This window comes from Cannabis sativa, chromosome X (assembly GCF_029168945.1).
Source record: "Cannabis sativa cultivar Pink pepper isolate KNU-18-1 chromosome X, ASM2916894v1, whole genome shotgun sequence".
Classification (NCBI taxonomy): domain Eukaryota; kingdom Viridiplantae; phylum Streptophyta; class Magnoliopsida; order Rosales; family Cannabaceae; genus Cannabis; species Cannabis sativa.
This window is the reverse complement of record NC_083610.1, coordinates 34,339,360-34,353,129: the sequence shown is the minus strand read 5'-3', so window position 1 is coordinate 34,353,129 and position 13,770 is coordinate 34,339,360. Positions and strand designations below refer to the sequence as shown.

The 13,770-nt window shown below is 34.1% G+C and overlaps 1 long non-coding RNA gene across 1 annotated transcript; it reads right to left on the bottom strand.

The window, feature by feature from the left end:
* Positions 1-6,471: 6,471 nt before the first annotated feature.
* On the bottom strand, positions 6,472-7,064 carry LOC133031859 (uncharacterized). The gene is made up of 2 exons (XR_009684920.1): positions 6,835-7,064; positions 6,472-6,713 (listed from the first exon to the last, which is right to left on the bottom strand). It is a non-coding gene; the product is annotated as an uncharacterized LOC133031859 (long non-coding RNA).
* Positions 7,065-13,770: the final 6,706 nt, after the last annotated feature.

The window sequence follows — 13,770 nt, the reverse complement described above, 5'->3', positions numbered from 1 at the left end:
TAATAAATCTAATTACAAGTTAATCTATAAAAATAACATAATGAAGAAAAATTCTTCGTCCTTTGAACCTCAATCGTCACCGTGAATCACCGCCATCAATTGTTCGATCCACTTTCGCTGTAGTGGTAACAATTCTGTTTTTGGATCGTATTGCTTCTTACCACCAAACTGTTAAAAAAATTAAAAATTTATATTAGTTTATGTATATGTATATTATATATTTGTTATTATAAAATTTATATACTATGATCAATAATTAAAACTTACAAATTTTTGATCTTGTATGTAACGGTTGGGGTTGGCACGTGCGACGATGTCGGTGATATATTTCAAAACATAAAAACCGCATTCTTGGCTTTTAGGTTGTCTTGACGGTTGCTTGTGAAATTCCTTGCCACGGCCAAGATACCGATGTGCGTCCTATATACATGAATGCCCCGTTTAGGAAAATTATATTAGCATTTCAATTCGTTAGTTAATTTAAATTCGTTACATAAGAAGTCATTAAATTATTACCTTTCCGATCATTTGTTCTATTTCTTCGGGAATTGGGCGGCCTTTTACAAGTTTAAATGGATAATTTTCCCCGGCGCAACCACCACGAGCGTCCAATGCATCCTAGAAAATTATATTGGAATATAAGTAAGATAGTATAAAAATAATTTGAAGACATAATATAGAAATGAACAATTAGCACTAAAGAATTTAATAAAGTTTACCCGATATTCCAAGGAATAAAGAACATTTGGTGGTTGTTGTTCATTAATGATAACCAATTAGCCAATCGTCTTGCCGCATCGTCAAAAGACTGACTCTGTTCTTCATCGTTGATCCCATGCACTGTGAGAAGCTCTGGGTCGTAAAACTTGAAAATTTTTCTCGACCGTTGATGCTCTCCCATATGTGCTCGCCAAAAAAAGTGTTAGTGCCTTATAATAATTTAACTATAATTTGATATAAGGTTAATTAGATTAAAGATGAGTATACATCATTCCAAACAAGCATTCCCCTCGGTTGCCGATGTAGTCACACGTAGCAACCCGTCGCAAATCCTCTCCGGATAACGTGATCCGGGTACGCGGTGCAATGAATGCTCGGGGACAGGAATTGTGATTATATCACGTTTATCTTTGAGCCTTATGAATTCATGAATCATCCATTTTAGCGAATTAGGGATCAACGCCATCTTCTCTTCCGTGAACAAGTCATCTTCCCGTGCACCACGGCCTTGTGGAGAAAGCATCGGAGCTTTCCCCTTTGACGCATCACGTCTTGAGGGCGGTTTAGCGAGTGGACCTTAAACAAAACAGAACATAATATATATATCAAATTTTATCTAAATTTTACCGAAATTTCGAAGATAACTATTGTAATTGAATGACCCGAAAAATTTTGAACATGGCTGTATAACGACAAATAACACATATATAACAAGAGTTTGTTCATCCATCCCACCGCAAAGCACATATATTCGCAAACCTACTTCACTACGGATGAATATTGAAGATATTCAAACTCCACTAATCATTAATAATTAATTTCGATTGAGAAGTTACCTCGGTTGTTAAAATTAAGTGTTGAGGCCAAGGAAGGAACATCTGGTTCACGTCCCTAACATATCTGCACTCTTCAATTGGGACTGGGATTTCGTCCTCTTGCAGGATTTCCGTAACCATGATCCGAGCATGTGAATCATCGTAATCCCGGCAAAGAACTTTGATCGTACCCACATGCTCGTACAAATACCCTCGGCCACAATATTGTCGATGTTGTCGGAGCGAGCAGATGTACCGTCCGATTAAGGGCCGCATGGTCCTCAAAATTGTATAGGATACCTTGGTCGTTGAGGGAAATGAACTCCTCAGCATAAATTTTTGGTTGTACCTCATCCTGAGGAGCGTATGGTTGTGGAACATACGCCTCACCAGCCACCTCTCCTTCTTCCTCTTGTTCGGCAGCGTTCCTCTGCTGCTTAAGGGATTGGACTTCGGCTTTCAATTTTTCAATCTCCTTCGCTTGCTGAGCCACAACATCAGACACTTCCCTTTTGCCTGAATCACAATTGACCCATATTCCCTCATTGATATCGTTTCTAATGTATTCAGCATCGTCTTCCTCAATGTTACGATCAATTCCCATGAGTTGCTCATGAATTGGTTGTCCAACAATGAAGTCATCGTAACATAAGTCGCATTCTCCTCATCCTCTTCGGGCCTCTAAGAACCTCCTCTGCGGTGTCGATAAAACAATAGACCATTTATCATTAGCCGGACGTAAATGTAAAAAACTTGAGCCGCTTGGCTAGCCATGATGAATGGATCATTCTTGCTTCCTCTCTTACTTAAATCAACCAAAGTAAAACCAAGCTCGTCGGTTTTACTCCAACGTTGTTGTCAACCCAAGAACACTTAAAAAGTGGAATTCGGAACGCAAAATAATTGAGCTCCCATATTTCTTCAATGACCCCGTAATACGTCATAGTACCTAAAACAGGGTTTCTATCTTTTGCACTTGCAAAGTGCATAGTTTCTGCGACGATACGTATACCACTATTTTGAACCTCTCGAGCATCATCTCTTGACTTTGTATGAAAACGTTTACCCCTTACAATGTACGCTTCATGCTTTGCAACCGCAAAAGTTGGTCCAAGGGCAATACGACTCAACACATCAGATACTCCATGATTCGGTTCGTTCAACTTTGCTATAATGGTATTCCTTAACCACCCAATGAAAGTTTGACGATGTTGGTCTGCAACCCATTTTTGTTTATTTTTTTGATTTCTTGGAACCATTGATTGTAACAGCTCCATATGGTCACTGTAAAACAAGTAAGATAAATCAAGTTATTGTTCATCGTGACTTAAGTAATGTTAATCAAACAAAAGGTACTTACGTTATATATGGTTGAACCTCTGCGTTATTGTTCATCACGACTAATTGAGCTTGATCTAGTTCAAGCTTGACACTGTCACCATTGTCCCTTTGCCCCTTAATCCTCTATCAACATCATCCGGGTCGGTTCTTGGTTTGCTAATTCCTATTGCCTCAACTCCGACCATGTACTCGAACAAAATTCCACGGCCTCTTCGTATATGTAGCACTCAACCATACATGCTTCGGCCGATAGTGGTTACGCACATAACTTTTAAGTACCTTCATATTTCTTTCAAATGGATACATCCATCTCGCCCACACCTACACAGCCTTGCTTCTCTCACTAGATGAACCATTAAATGGATCATGATGTCGAAAAAAGATGGCGAAAAAAACTTTTCCAGGTTGCACAATGTTTTGACTACATGTTCATGTAATGCATCTAACTTATCCAATTCTAATTCCTTCCCGCACAAATATTAAAGAAAATGCAAACATGTGTCAAACACTCTCGAACATTTTTGGCAAGACCGATCTAATGGCAATTGGAAGTAGATGTTGCATTAACGCATGACAATCATGTGATTTCAGACCCATTAGTTTCAATTCGGTCATTCACCAAGTTTTTGATGTTAGACGAGTAACCATCGGGTACTTTCATATTTGCAAGTGATTTGCAAACCGTTTGTTTCTCTTTTTTGGACAAAGTGAAACAAGCGGGGAGGCAAATATAAACGTTCACCTTTCTTCTCAGTGCCGTAGATTGTCGTATACCCATTTCAACGAGATCTAAACGACTATTTAGACCGTCCTTAGTTTTGCCGGGAATATCAAGTAAGGTACCAATAATACTCTCACACACATTTTTTTCAATATGCATGACATCCAAACAATGTCGAACTAGTAGACTTTTCCAATATGGAAGACGAAAGAAGATTGACTTTCTTTGAAAACAACCATTAGTTTTTTTATTTTTTTGCGTCTTTCCATACTTAAAATCTACAAGTTGAAATTGTTGGAGAATTTGTTCCCCGTACCGGTGGCAAAGGAGCCATATCACCCTCTTCGCACCATCGAATGCTTTCTTCTTCCGTCTATCGGGATGATTTACAGTGCAAGTACCGTCCGTGACCCATATAACACATCTTGTGTCCATTTGCCAAGCGACGAGCCGATGTGTTAGTGCAACAAATCGGACAACCTTCGTAACCTTTTGTGCTTAAGCTCGATAAATTACTATAAGCGGGAAATCACCGATGTACCCACAACAACACAAACCTTTCGGATTAAAAAATTCTTTTTTAAAACCATCATAGACCCGAACCCCGTTCTCATACAATTCTATTAAATCGTCAATCAATGGTTCCAAATATACATCGATATTATGTCCAAAGTTGTTGCGGGTTCGATATCATTAAAGAAAGCATGTTAAATTTCCTCTTCATCACTAACCGGGGAGGAAGATTGTACATAACTAGGAAGACAAAGCCATGAACTATGACGACTACTTAGAGATCTATGTGGATTTACTCCATCCGCGTACGTACCGAGACGAATGTGTCTTGGTTCGCATTTGAATTCGAGGATTTATGTAGTTCACTTTTTTCCAAGCTTGGGAATGCAAGGATGTCTAAGTTTTCCATCTTTCACTCTCTTGGTCTCATGCCAAATCAAATTTTCGAATGTTCTGCACTACGATATAATCGTTTCGCCGCGGAATCAAAGGCATGTACCACATCACTTTTTGGGGGATAAGTTTCCTATTCTCCTTACTCTTGTTTACTTTATGGCGGGATAAACCGCAAGTCGGGCAATAATTTTGTCCGCATATTCCTTACGATATAAAATGCAATCGTTCGACATGCATGAATTTTTTTCATACTTCAATCCTATAGAATTTAACGTTTTTTTCACTTCATAAGTAGATTAGGAAGCTGTTGGCAAATGGTAAGATATCTTTAAAAGCGCTAAAAATTGAGTAAAACATTTATCGCTCACTCCATTTTCTCGCTTTTATGTTGTAAAACTTTACCATTGTTGGTAATCTTAGTTTTTTACAACCATCGAACGAGAGAGGTTTATCAAGATCACTAAGAAAATTATCGAATTTCTCAGGATCATTAAGAAATTCCTCCTGTGCTTCGTTAAGCAAGTCCAATGGATAATCATCGAAATCATTACCCTCGATATCATCTACCCCCCGCTTTCCTAATGGATATGGATCATTAGGTAAATGTTCGCCATCGTAATACCAATTAGTATAACTTCTATTGAAACCTCGTAAATACACATGGTCCTTAATCATTGTAATATTCCCTTTAGATACATTACAACAATCTACACACGGACAATGAATACGATCGTGATTTGTAGAATTCTTTAAGGCAAACTCTAAAAATGCATCGAACCCTACTTGAAATCGCAGTGTGTCTCTCTCCTCACGCATCCATGATTTATCCATAACAAAAATCCTATCCAAAAAAATTCAGTATTTAGTAACTACTTATAGCTAGTTACTAATTACACAATGTAACTAACTAAGTTTCTCACAATTTATTCATATTAATTTATAAATTACTCAAATTCTCGTTTTAGATTAGTTCATATTATTAGGTTGTTTTGTTGATTAGAATGTTATTAAAATGTTAAATATTTTTAATAAATAAAATTGAGGGGAAAAATTTTTGGTAAAGCAATAAAGGTATTAACTAATATTTTCCCCTTTTAATTAACTTTTGCTCTTTATTTTCTTTGAAAAATAAAAATCCACATTGAACCTCTCAAATGAAAGAAAAAAAAAATAAAAAAAGAAGGATTTTATATGTTTATTTTGTTAATTTATTTAGTAACTAATTATATCTAGTTACTAATTACACAATGTAACTAACTAAGTCTCTCACACAATTTATTCATATTAATCTAAAAATTACTCAAATTTTCGTTTTACATTAGTTCATGTTATTAGGTTGTTTAGTTGATTAGAATGTTGGTAAAATTAAAAAGTTTACATAAATGTGAATATATGTGACCTAACTTCTTATTACTATGTTATAATTAACTATATTATGAATGGTTTTAGTAAGATTTATCCTAATTCTACCGAAATTTCGGCAGCATAACGGCTGTAATTGGACGTTCCCAAAAATTTTACAAGTGCCTAATATAACAAACAAAACAGATAAACAATACAAAATTAATCCACCCATCCGACCGCAGTACATGTATTCGCAGAACCTACTTCACTACGGATGAATATTTAAGATATTCAAACTCAACTAACATGCATTGATAATTAATTATATATTAAGAAAAAGTTAGTAAAAGTATATACCTATAATTGCAAGCCCAAATACGCTACACACAAAATTATGCCGAACCCCTATAATATAAAGAAATACAACGAAATTACAAAATTAATTATTTCATAACTTATAACTAGTTATACAAAATTGTAACAAGTTACTTAGTTACTAAATTATACATACATATATATAATCAATTATATCTCACACTATTATCTCAAAAAAATAAAATTATATCACACACTAATTCCATTTTGAAATTTTTATTTCTAAGCTAATTTTTTTTTTGAAACTAATGAAATCCCTCCAATGTCATTTTATTCACAATAAATATATATTGCAAAAAATATATAAAATACAATTACAAAATTTATTTTCATAAAAAATATACACACACTATATACACACACAATATATACACACATTATATACAAATATTCAATAAAATATACAAATACATATATATACTATACATTGTGGTATAAATTATTACCTAATAACCGCAATCCGACGACCACCGTAAAAAATCCCGACACTATACACATAAAACACAATAATATTACTAATAAAATAAAAAAACTCAAATAATAATTTACAAAAACAAAAAAAATAAAACAATATACATAATACAATAAGAATAGAAGCAATATTTATACCTTAAACGAGGTTGAGATTGAACAATTTCTCAACAAAAATGGGTGGCCGGATTTCACACCCAAAATTTACTATTTGGGTTCGGATGACACTTTTAGAGGCTAAAAAATCAAAACTTTTTAGGTGTATGTTATTAAGTATCGAAAATGGAGGATTTTAAAAAAAAAATGGGCTGAAATGGTTGAGAAATGAGGGAGATAGGGTTGGGAGAAGGTGGTGGAGGCGAGGGTTTTGGCTGAGAAAATGGGGTCTCTGGTTTTTCTGGGTTGCTGAGTGAAGTGGGGAGGAAGAAGGAAGGTCGAGCAAAGAGATATACTGCGATCGACTTTTATGGCGGCGGTTCCTTCATAGGAACCGACGCGCATAGGGTACACGTGTCGAAGATTGTGTAGCCCTATGTCGTCGATTCCTATACGGAGAACCGACGCCATAGGTAGTTCGAAAAAAAAAAAAAAAACTAATTTCCAACCGCCTCTAAATGGTATAATACAATTTTATACCTACGGTTTTTATCAAAAAACCGCCTCTAAATGTCAATTTCGAACATAGCGGGTATTTTCACACCCTTTAGCTTCCCTTTTTATAAATAGGGTTGAAAAAACTGCATCTAAAGGCTAATATTGTAGTAGTGAGGAGATAGAGTTAGAACACATTTCACGAAATTCTTCTTTATACGCTTCAAGAAAATACATATTGGTGTTCAACATATTTAATTAAGTGTCAATCTTGTAAACTTATTCACAAAGTTATTACCAACATCAACATTTGAGAAGATGGCAGATAAGATCGAAATTCGTCGATTAGAAGATCTCCACAAATGCCTAAATGAGGGGGAGTTAGTTTACACTATACTCTTTTTCCTTTGGTCAAGTTTTCAGCAAGATTTTTAATAAGGCAGTTATTATGGACATTCAAGGGGGAGTGTTATAAATATTAATAATTATGTGGATGTCCAAATTTTTTATTTATTACTATTAATTGTAATAAATATTCCTCTTTTTCTTAGTTTCTTAATATCTCACTCTTGTATTTGTATAAATAGGGGTTCACCCCATTAGAATAAACAACTCATAAATTCTCATTCACTTTCTATTTCTCTCTTCATCTTCTTCTTCTTTCCTCTCATCTACTTTATATTATTTTATAACAATATATATATATATTATACACAAAAGATTAAAGAAAGTTAAAAACAGAGAAAAAATTCTGGCACCTTGATAATGAAAATCTTAATTAAAAAAAAAAATCATTTGAATATAGATAAATAGAAGTATAATTTGGAGCAGGAATAAACTGAAACTATGACCAACAACCAAATCATAAACTCAAATCAATAAAGACTCGAATAATCAAAAAGAGATAGAAGAAACACTCCCCTTTTCCGGCAAAGGTACTAAAGACAACCGGTTGACCATGAAATAATAATCTAAGGTCACACCTTCATTTAGTATCAGTGCGTTTCGTTTGCTGAACGATCGTAGATTGAGAGACTCTAGTAACATCAAGCTCTGTAATACTATGTTATAATTTATCTCTGAAATAACCAGCCATGGTGGCTCTCACATCATACCCATTATTTCATTCTCTTCCCAATAATAAACTCCTTCACTACCATTCCAACTTTAAGTACACGATACCCATTTCATCATCAACATGATATTCTTCTTAAATATGAGATTCATGCATGAAAAAGAAAATGATTAAAATATTATGTTCAGACAAATTTAAATCATCCATTAAACATGATATTCATTCTTAAATGACATTAAAGTTTAAAATCAATTCCACTATTAGTATTATTATTATAACATATTTATGTTACATTATGAAATAGTATAGGGGTTTATTAGTAATTGTCAAAGAGTGTGAATCACTATAAATATGTAATTGTGAGGTTATTGTGAGATATGGAATGGGTAAATAGAACTTTAGTTCAATTAGGAGATTGGCACTGTCTCGAAGAGTGCATTTCGGAGATTTGTCCTGTCTCGAAGAGGACTATTATCTAACAATTGGTATTTTCATTGAGAGCTCCACAATGACTGACGAAGAGCTTCGTGAGTTCGTAAGATCCATGATTAGATCCGTAGAGTTGCGTACTGACGCCATGTTTGAGCGCCATGGCTTGTCGACTGCGGGAGTGCTGGATTCCTCATCTCAGGCCCAACTACATTTCAGGAGGTCGACGACTCTACTGAACCAGTGAGAATCACGAAGCCATCGGAGAAGGTTCTCGAAGAACTCCAACGTTGGAGAAGACAAAGATGGCATTGGATCTTCACGCACAATGTTTTGAGCGTGTTAGAGAGACTGTTTTTGTTGTTAATGGTGACTCACTATGGGAATCAATTCACACACTACAGATAGATCGGAGGAGGATTTTCGATCTGGACGACGGTGGATATTTGATCGGCGGTGACTGTGGATCTTTAACAGCGAGGGGCAGCACTAAGTGGTCACTGGAGGACGATTGGAAGCTTGGTCGCGCCAGACTGCAGAACATCGGAGCGGAAACGACGACCATCGTCTTATCCTTACTGGTTTGCTAAAAGATATATGTATATATACTGCTTCATTTGTGTTCAAGGAAAAAATATATATACATATATAATGTTACGAAATTGTATGACCACAAACAGTAAAAAAGGATGTGAGAGATCACGATAGTTGGGTAATTGAAAAAAAAAATTGATGAAGCTGGCAACTTGGATTGAGAAGAGGAAGAAGGTTGATTGCCCTAGGTACTTTGGGCTTGGGCTTGTTGAAAAGTCTACTACACCAACATAATAATAATTGGGCTGTAATTAGTTTTTTATCTTTTATGTTTGTGCATATTTTTAGTTTTTTTTTAATTTTACCACCTTGAGGAGGGTGGCAAAGTGTTACATTATGAAATAGTGTAGGGATTTATTAGTAATTTTCCAAGAGTGTGAATCACTATAAATATGTAATTGTGAGTCTATTGTGAGATATGAAATGGGTAAATAGAACTTTAGTTCAATTGAGAGATTGGCACTGTCTCGAAATATAAAATAAAAAGCCCACATTTATTTAAAAATAGTTCAATTGGTAAAAATAAAAAGAAGACTAAAAAAACAAGCACCGCAAAAACATACAAAATATAAAAATATTTCAAGTCCACATTTATTTATTTTTAAAAAAAATAGCTTCACACCCAAGCCCAAACTTCATAGCGCAAAGAGAGTCTCCAAGTCATTCATAATGTGTCGCCTTCTACTTTTCCTGTTAAAATTATTTTACCAGGATCTAGGTTTACTACCATGTATCTTGTTTAACATCCTAATATGAATTTCTAAAACAATGTAAATAAACACATATAAAGTTCAAGGAACCTTACATTGATTGCAATGAAATATGATGACTCCTTACGTTCAGATCTCTAGCCCTTGATTCCTCTCTGTAGCAGAGCATTATCAAGATCTGAACCTGGATCTCTTTCTCTCCTTCTTGTTGATTGGATTCTTCACAGTCTTACATACTATGATTGAGGATCAACTTGATGTGTGTGGGCAAGTACTCAATCACTAATGGCTGAAATAATTTTGTGAAGAAAGGCTATAGGTTTCGAATTGAAGAACAAAGAAGAAGGAAGAGGTGTCATCTAAGTTTTTAGCTTTGGAGGCATTAGTTTTGATGAAGAGACCATAGCCTTCATTTTATACTATTCTTCAATAGGGTTAGGGTTCAATTATTATGGATTAAAAAAGAATAAAATATTGGGGAAAAATAACTTGTTGGCCGTAAACTTCAAAGGACTAATCTCTAGTTACAATTTTGCCACTTTATTTCAACCACTTATTCTTCTTTTCAATAATACCATATTTTCCAATTCAAACCTATAAATGCCAAAACTATTTATTTAATAATTAAAATAATTATCAAATAAAATTGTCATTTATAATATTTATTAATTAGACTCCATAAAGTCTCTTAATTAACAAGTAAACTCTAAAACCCTATTTCTTCACAATCAAGTCATATCTTAGTGAAAAATTCATAAACTAGACATAGTCTAATTTTAGAATTAAAATTGATTGATTAAAATCAATTAACTGAGTCTTATAAGCAGTTTGTCTCAACCAGTATGGGGACCATGGGCCTATATAACCGAGCTTCCAATAAGCAGATCTAGAATTTACAAAGTAAATTCACTAACTTATTAATTCCTCATTGCATCCACCATAGAACTTGGAATTACACTCTCAGTTACATAGAACGCTCTATATGTTCCACGATATAGATACGCTATTAATTATCCATTCCAATAATCAATGATCCTGTATAGATGATCTACATTGCATAGGGATAAAATTACCGTTATACCCTTTCAATGTATTTTATCCTTAAAACACTTGGCCACCTATAAATGATATTTTAGTGAAATAATATAATCACTAAAATGAGATCTCAATCATTTATCTCTATTCAACCAAGCTCGAAGAAAATCATCGTTTCACTTCTAAATACCTATAGAAGCTATAGATTCCATATCTATTTTTAGCGCTCCCACTCAATTGTACTATTGTGTTCCCAAAATGTACGTATCACCCTAACCAAAAAGTAGGCTTAACTAACAAATCAAAGAACACAAATAACACTCTTGAGATCGAACCTAATCGTGTCAGGATTAAGATCATTTGATCTACGATCAACTAGGTGATATTGAATTGAATAGATATTACGGTAAATTTATCATATCTAATCAAAGTTCAATATCGGTCCCTTCCAATGTATACTCCATACATCTGATACTAGTAACCTTTGCCAATGCCCTGGAAAGGACATAACACTTATCCAAGGTATAAATATACATATCGCTGATTATCATGCCAGTCTAAATCCAGTGAACTAAAAAATTAGGGAATTAAACTTTTGAACATATAATCATGATTATATTCCACTGTGCTGACAACACTATAATCATGAACAAATACATATGTTATGGACCTAATAGAATTTATAATCATTAAATAAATCACGTGAACCATGCAACATAAAATTATTTATGATCTTTATTAATTAGTAAATATGATTATATTGAAATGGGTTTTATTTAGGGCACAACACCCAGCAAACTCCCACTTGCACTAATATAAAATAAAAAGTGCATTTCAAATAATCTCAACTCCTTGATATCCAGATCAAGTGTAGTTTGTAATATACTCTCTGTAATAGGATCTGATAGGTTGTATTCAATACAACCTTTCATCCACCATTACATTTCCTTAATCACAAAATTCTTGATATTGTGAAATTCCTCTCTATATGTCTACTCCTTTAGGGATACTGGATTCTTTACTTTTGGCAACTACTTTTGCGTTAATCAGGAAGTAACACTAGTAGTTAATAAATGTTGGAATAATGCCAAAAATGTATAGAACATTCCTATGACTGAATAAGTATATTTCCTGCAACTTTAACATTCAGTCTCTCTGGTAGACTTAGAGACTTCAGATAGGTTTTTACACTTCTCCAAAATCACTACTCCACCCCCAGAGTAATCACCATCTCATCAGCACAATTTCTAGCACAAAGGCAAGTCTAGAAATTTGATTTGGTGTAGTCTAAGAGTATTAAATACACCCTTATTGATTAACATATAATTCATCTTCTTGATCGTAAGATTCACTTGATTGTCTTCCAATGTTCCTTTCTTGGATTAATCTGATACCTACTCATTACTCCCACTCAACAGCAGGTGTCTGGTCTAAGGCATACTAAAGCATATCTGAGACCTTTCACTGTTGATTCTAAGAAATTCTTTCATTGGCCTTTATCTTTTTTGGAATAGTTGAAAATTTTCCTTAGATAAATAAAATCTATATTTAGAAGTCAAAAAGCTTCTATAGATTGCCATTAGAAAAATGCTCCAGCATCTTACTAAAGTAAGTTGCTTGCACTAGAGTAAGTAAATTACCAGGCATACCACAAGCCATAGGTTTAGATAATCTCAAACCTATAATACTAGGAACAGGAAGTTTTGTTAAGTCCATTGAATAGACTTATTTTCAAAATTTCCTTTCTTGTCCTTGTAATAGAAAACTTTTGGTTGTTCCATATGAATGGTTTTAAACATAGTTCTCTTGGCTTTTCTTCTTAGTTTCTTATTCTAAGAATCCATTACTTGTTTAAACTAACAATGGATTTTAATCACCAGTGTCTTCCAAGTCATAAGTGGGTGAGTTCCTTGAAACCCTCCCACTACGACAAGGTACCGTGACTTTTGTCTAAGAATACTAAATGGTATTGTCCTCTTCGGTTGTGTCAAAATAACAGAGGTAGTGGGATCATCTTATTTCGAATAAGATGATTGAACACTTTTGGAATCAAGAAAAAATATCTCTTCTATTTTGCTACTTTGTTTTCAGACTTACTCATTTTCTTAGAAAAGTAGTATTTGTTAAAACAAACACTTTCTTATCTAATGACTATTTGATGATCCACCCCTAATCACTTAGAATAGCTATCAAACATGCAAACCTTGGTTAACAGTTCTAGCTTTTCTTAAGATTACAATTAGGTCATCCATGAATCTAGTAATGGTTTACACTAAGTACACAACCATTCTATCATTCTGAAATTATCCTATCACTGGGGTATATCCCTAGAAGGACTTAGGCAACAACTAGTAACTAATCATAGACCTTATACTATCATCAATATGCAAATCGAATTTCTGGGGAGGTAATTTGGATATAATTCAAAAAATCAATTTAATGATCTTTGAACTGCATACCTATCAAATATTTCTCCACCTATATCAATTCGCAAGATCTTTAACCACTTACCTTAATGTTTTTCAACATTGCTAGAATTTCATGAAATTTATCAAACATTTCAAATTTCTTTGCATAAGGTAAAATCTAGAGTAATCGTCTGAAGAACATAACGAAAACTCATATCCACCCCTGAATGTA